The sequence below is a fragment of the Ipomoea nil genome, unplaced genomic scaffold (genome assembly GCF_001879475.1).
Source record: "Ipomoea nil cultivar Tokyo-kokei standard unplaced genomic scaffold, Asagao_1.1 scaffold1977, whole genome shotgun sequence".
Classification (NCBI taxonomy): Eukaryota; Viridiplantae; Streptophyta; class Magnoliopsida; order Solanales; family Convolvulaceae; genus Ipomoea; species Ipomoea nil.
This window is the reverse complement of record NW_017618405.1, coordinates 1,459,107-1,466,133: the sequence shown is the minus strand read 5'-3', so window position 1 is coordinate 1,466,133 and position 7,027 is coordinate 1,459,107.

Genomic DNA, 7,027 nt, shown 5'->3' with positions numbered 1-7,027 from the left:
GATATTTTGGAAGTATTGGCTTACGAATTGGTGGCCGTTGTCGCTGATGAGATGCACGGGCACACCAAAGCGGGAAATCACATTGCGCCAAAGGAACCGAGCACACTGCTGAGAGGTGATCGTGGCCAACGGCTCGACTTCTATCCACTTGGAGAAGTAATCAATGGCGATAATTACAAACTTTCTCCGACCGGAGAGTTGAGGGAAGGGTCCCAAGATGTCCACCCCCCACCTAGCGAAGGGAATTGCAGTCGTGACCGGTTGGTAGAAAGTGGTCGGTCGTCCAGGCATCCGGGTAAACAATTGGCACGTCTCACATTCCCGAGCTAGCTTTTCACAGTCTAGCTGGAGGGACGGCCAATAGTACCTGGTCAGCATGATACGGCGAGCTAACGATCGGCCTCCTTGATGTGACGAGCAAATGCCCGAGTGCAACTCCTTCATAACCAAGTCGGCCTCAAATGCAGTCAAGCAACGCATAAGAGGGCCTCCATACGATCGTCTGTAAAGACGACCGTCCAAAACTTGGAACCTCGGGGCTCTAAGCTTGGCCTTCCGAGCACGCTGGGGGTCGTTTGGGAGCCGACCGTGCTCGAGGAAATCCTTCAGATCGGTGATCCAATTGTCTTCTACCGGTTGGATTGGATTGACTGGCAAGCGATGGATGCTGTGTCTCGGGATCACCAAAATCCGGGCTATTTTCGACATGTGTTCCGGGGCGTCTTGGGCCAATTTGGACAAGATGTCCGCATCGGCATTATCCAATCGGGGTATGTGCCGGACGGTATACCCCCGGAACTGGGTAAGCTTCTCCATGGCCAGGTCTCGGTATAATTGTAGTCGTTCTCCGTTCACTTCATAATCCTCGAGAACCTGCCCGACCACGAGCGCGGAGTTCGTTTGAGCTCGAATGTATTCAGCCCCCAAGTCTCGAGCGCACTGTAAGCCGTTGACAAAGGCTTCGTACTCGGCTTCATTGTTAGTTGGATGGAACTGATACATGAGGGCGAAATAGACTTTGAATCCCTCCGGGCTCGTGACAACCACTCCTCCTCCTGCCCCTTTCTTGCTACTCGACCCGTCAGTAGCCAGCGACCACCACTCAGCCTCGGGATCCGCAACTTCGGGAGGTCGGGTATCCCGGGCGGTGCACTCAACCAAGAAATCAGCAAGGGCTTGACCTTTGATGGCTCGTCTCGGTCGGTACTCGATCGCATACTGGGTCAGCATCAACGCCCACTTGACTAGGCGACCGGATGATGAAGCAGTTCGGAGGACTGGCCCGATCGGCTGATCGGTCAAAACGCAAATTGCTCGACCCTGAAAGTAGGGAGCCAACTTCTTCGCGGCAATGTACAAGGCATAGACGACCTTCTCCAACCGGGAGTACCGGAGCTCGGGACCATGTAGCGCGTGGCTTACATAGTTAGTCCTGTCAATACGGGCTGGCGGGGCGGGGCGGGCCAAAGCCCGGCGGGCTGCAGGCCTAAACGGGGCGGGCTAAAAAAGCCCGCTCCTAAACGGTCCTAGGTTTGACAGGCCCGGACCGCCCCGCCAATGGCCCGCGGGCTAGGCGGGCCCCCGCCCAAAACCCTTTTTTAAAAAAAAAAATTGTTCATCAAACATCAAACTAATTAAAATAAATTGATACATAAGTCATAACTCACATGAAACATAATAATCAAACATAAAGTTCAAAGTTCATAGTTTATCAAACATCAAACTAGTCACAACTACAAAGTCCAAAAATATTACACATAAAAATAATTTTAAAGTGCATATTTTATATAAAAATGTTTTATATAAAATAAAATAAAATAATGGCAGGTAGCCCGCGGGCTTGGCGGGCCGCGGGCCTAAGCGGGGCGGGCCAAAAAAGCCCGCTCCTAAACGGTCCTCTATTTTCAAAGCCCGACCCCTACCTAAGTAAGGGCGGGGCGGGCCGGCCCGGCGGGCTAAGCCCGTTTTGACGGCTCTATACATAGTACACCGGTCGCTGGACCCCTTCCGGATCGGTTCGGCACAATACTGCACGATCGGACACGGCGAGGTACACGTCTAGCTCTTCTCCGAGCTCGGGCTTCGAGAACACGATTGGTGACATGAGGTACTCCTTTAGCTCATCGAAAGCCGCTCGACATTCTTCATCCCAGACGAACCCATTGACTTTACGCAATACCTTGAAGAAAGGTAAAGCGCGCTCGGCTAATTTGGAGAGGAATCGGCTAAGAGCTGCCAACCGACCGGTCAATTGCTGGACTTCCCGAATGGTAGAAGGTGGTTGCATGTCCAGAATCGCTTTCACTTTGGCCGGGTTGGGCTCAATTCCCCTCTTGGTCATCATATAGCCAAGGAATTTCCCGGTCTGAACCGCAAATGTGCACTTTGTCGGGTTCAGCCGCAACTGGTACTTCCTCATGATCTGGAAGCACTCCCGGAGGTCCCGAGTGTGGTCGGATCGGTCTCGACTCTTGACCAGCATGTCATCAATGTAAGCTTCCATCGTTCGGCCTAGCAGATCGGCGAAGAGCATATTAACCATCCTCTGATAGGTCGCTCCCGCGTTGTGGAGGCTGAACGGCATCACTCGGTAGCAATACAGCCCGTCCGGGGTCACGAAGGCTGTTTTGCTCTCATCTTCATGGTGCATCATTATTTGATGATATCCTTTAAATGCATCCATGAAGCTCATCAACTCGGCCCCGGCCGTCTCGTCGACCATCTGATGAATACTCGGTAGAGGATACGGGTCGAGCGGACAGGCCTTATTGAGGTCGATGAAGTCAATGCACATCCTCCAAGCTGGGGGCTTCGGAACAAGGACAATGTTGGCCACCCACTCGGGATAAATTACCGGCCGGATGTGCTCGATCGCCGCCATCTTCTTGACCTCCTCTCTGACAAATTCGCGGCGATCGGATGAAAGGTGCCGGGTCTTCTGTACGACCGGCTTCGCTGCGGGATCGACGGCCAACTTGTGACAGATTACCGATCGGTCGATCCCGGGCATGTCTTCGGGCCCCCATGCAAAGATGTCGGCATACTCCCGGAGTATGGCCAAGATTTCCGCCCGGAGCTCGGGGGTGAGGGCCCGGCCAATTTTAATCTTCTTGTCCGGTCGGTCCTCAGACAGGGGAACTTCTTCTATTTCCTCGGAAGGCTCGGGTTGTTCCTTCCGGTCTTTAGACTCCTCCTTGGCAATAGTATTCACCCGGGAAGACGGACCGGAGTCACGTCTGTTAACCGCTCGGGTGTAACACTTCCGGGCAGATTGGACGTCGTCGCGGACCACACCGACCCCATTGGGGGTGGGGAATTTCATGCACAGGTGAGGCATTGAAATTATCCCACCAATCTTCATGATTGCGGGTCGGCCTAAGATAATGTTGTGGACACAATGGAGGTTGACCACAACGAATTCCAGCTCCGTCTTGATCGACTTTGGAGATGTGCCGATCTCGACTGGGAGCATTATTTTCCCTTCGGGGTAGATGAGCGCCCCGGTAAATCCCGACAGTGGTACACCGACCGGAGTCAGCTCCTTCCTGTCAAGTCCAAGCTTCTCGAACACGTCCAAATAAAGGACGTTGACACTGCTCCTAGTGTCCACCATAACCCTCTGGACATCCGTCCCTTTGACATCAATCGTGACCACGAGCGCCTCCATGCCATGGTCACCGCTGCTGGGTTGATCTTCGAGGGTGAAGGTTATGGGTTCCATCTTTTGCCTTTTCCTGGTGTTCCGGGAATCCACTATTGCGACCGGGCAGTTCTCCCTCGGTCGGGAAGCATCATCCAATCCACCAAAGATAACGTGGATGGTCGGCTTCCCCGCCAGTCGGCTGCTAGACGAAGGGTCAGGGTCCCGTCGGTCATCTCGACGATCGTCTCTTCGGTCCTAACCTGACCGATCGGAGCGTCCCTCACGATCAGAACGATCGGAACGGTGGTGAGAGCGCCGGTGATCTCTCCGATCGGTATTCTTCTTGGTGTCTTCTCTCTTCCCCACACACTTGTCCAACTTTCCAAGATTGAGCAAATCCTCCAACAGTTGGCGCAAGTGGGTACACTCTTCCGTGTCATGCCCGGCACATCGGTGGTAAGCACAGTGCTTACTCTTGTCAGGGCCATCTTGATCGGGATGGGGGAGTTTGATGAGATTGCAGGACTGAGCGTACTGCATGGCCTCCGCTGCGGATCGGTTCAAGGCCGTAAACACACCAGGCCTGGTGCGGGATCGGGGATGATCATCACCCGATCGGTGTTCCGCCCAGCCGGCCGGTTTACGGGACGAAGACCCGACCTCCTGCGAGCGCTTTACGGCATTCGCCTCGCCGGCGTTGGCATAGCCTGTGACCATTCGAAGGGCCTCCTCATACGTGGCCGGGGGTTGTAGAATGAAGTCTTGGTACAAATAATCCGCCCGGAGGGAAATGTAAAGCATGTGGGTGGCGGTCGCATCATCCATGGGCTTGAGTTCCCCGACCGCCGCCTTCCACTTGACGAGGAAATCGGTCAAGCTCTCCCCTTCAAGTTGCTTGGCCTTCTCCAAGTACATGTAGGACTTCCTCACCACCTTGGAGGTGATGAATTTCCTCACGAACTTGATCGCCAGGGCGTTAAAATCTGCAATTGAGCCCGATTGCAAAGTTCGGAACCACTCCGCTGCCCGACCGGTGAGCGTGGAGTAAAAGGCCCTACACATCACGGCGTCTGATACGCCCTTCAACATCATGTTGCCGTAGAAATCGTTAACGTGGGCCTCAGGGTCCGTACGACCATCATAGCTTTTCTCCCCGGAGACCTTTAAATCAAGCGGGTAAGGCTGAGCCATTACCTCCGCAGTGAAGGGCGTTCTCAACAAAGATGATTGGTCGACCGGTGGTGTTGCAGGGTGCGCATTCCTGAATTGCGCAAACTCCGCCTGGAGGTTATAAAGCAATCCTCGGGTCTCGTTGAGCTCGGCCGCCTGGGCAGCTTGGGCTGTGTCCCGAGCGCGTCGTCGACGGTGAGATCTCAACCCACTATGCCCGGATGAAGCCTCCTGGCTAGCTTCCTGCATCTGTACGTCTTCCGGCTGCCGGTTCGGGTCTTGGGGCCCCAAATGTTGCCGCATCGCCGGTCGAAGACGATCAAAAGCTACCGCTTGGGTAACTTCTTTGGGGTCCTCCGCTCAGGCTGGAACCTCCGGCGTTTGCTGGGCCTGCCGTGGTGCCTCCATCGCATCAGCACCCCCCGACCCCAACCGCGAACGAGTCGAGCGTCGAGCTCGGGAAGTGGGCTGATACTGCGGCTCTACATGTGCGGGCGGGTAAACTGGAGGGGCGGCGGCTGGAGCCGTGTACGCAGGCGTAAAAGGTAGGTAGCCAACCGGTGGTGTGTAGTACATCGGTTGACCGGGCCAATACCCGTACGGTTGAGGTGGAACCGGGTATGGATACTGGCCGTGATACGGCATCTGTTGTTGTTGGTATTGCGGACCGGGTGTCTGATATCCCGGTTGTATGTAGTTCACCGGCTGTTGTGCGGCCGGGTATGTATTAGAGAGATGGGGTGGTGAGAAATTGAGGTTGAGGTCCATATTCTGACCTTGTTGGTGAGTCGCCGGGTGGTCGGATGAGCTCGCTGCATCCGCCTAGTCGTCAGTGAAGTTGTTGTATGCCCACGGATACATGATTGATGAGAGACCGGGTGCTCGTTAAGACGATAGCTTTCTTGCACGGGTGACCCACGGTCGGCGCCAAAATGATAGTGTTAATTGCCACGTACTGCGGTAATTAAGTAAATAAGAGACCAATTAAAGCAAATAAACCACTCTTATTGATCAATGAAGGCCCTAAGTACAATCTAAATGGCTGCTCTGAGTACCGACTGACTGCGGTCGGGATTCTCTAACAACAACCTATCGATCGTCCAAAAGTCCTTCACACTGTCGCTATCGCGGGTATTTATAGCCGCGGAGCCGGAGACACAAATCTGGCCGTTCGGCATGCTTCCCACGTAACAACCACGTGTCGTCGTCCCGGGTGCCCTGCCTGTCAACGCGTGGAGCCGCCACGTGTCCCTCGTCAGCTCTCTCGCTAAAGGGCTACCGCTCGGTGGTCGACACTGCCGCTTGGGTAACGCCCGGTCGGATCCCGACCGGGTCTTTCACAAGAAACCCGACCTGTTACCTGCAAAGACAAGAAGAAGAGGACGAAGGCATACCGGTCGGGGTAAAGCTTTTGTCGGTCGGGGTTTTCCCTACCAAATTCATAGAAACATCAAGTTTATTCAGAGATCACAATAAAAATGTGATCCTGAAAGTAAAAGCCCCTCCTCTAATCCAATCATGCATGTTGATCCAACTTCTATTGAAGATCAAGCTATATATTCTAGCCCTTCTTTGAAGATTAAGCTACTTGAATTCTGGAGGCCCTTCAGTGGTGGAGCGTTCAAGGCATCCAATTGAAGAATCGGAGGACATCCAGAAACTTGTACCCACACCGCATTTATACTTAATGTAACTAGAATTTTGAATATTAATATATTTTATTCAATTTTCTTTGTTCACAAATTAATTTGTGAACAAAGAAAATTGAATAAAATATATATTAATATTCAAAATTCTGGTTACATGTGAAGTATATCAATGTGGTGTGGGTACAAGATCTCTGGATGGTTCTCTGATTCTTCAATTAGATGCCTTGAACACTCCACCATTGAAGGGTCTTTGGGTTTCAAGTGGCATAATCTTCAAAGAAGGGCTTGATAATATCAATATTATCCACAAATATATTCAAATATACTAATATTGATAAATAATCAATATTTATCAAAATTTAAGTGTCAACTGTTACTTTTGTATGATACCAACTATTAGGTTTACTTAAATTGTTTATAGTTTCATTTTAGTAAATAAAATCTATAAATTAAATATTTTTTAAATTATGTATAATTATTCACGTTATACTTTGTTGCACTGAATAATGTAGAGACAAATATTGATCGATGACATCCTGTATAAGCTCAATAATGCATTGTAAAC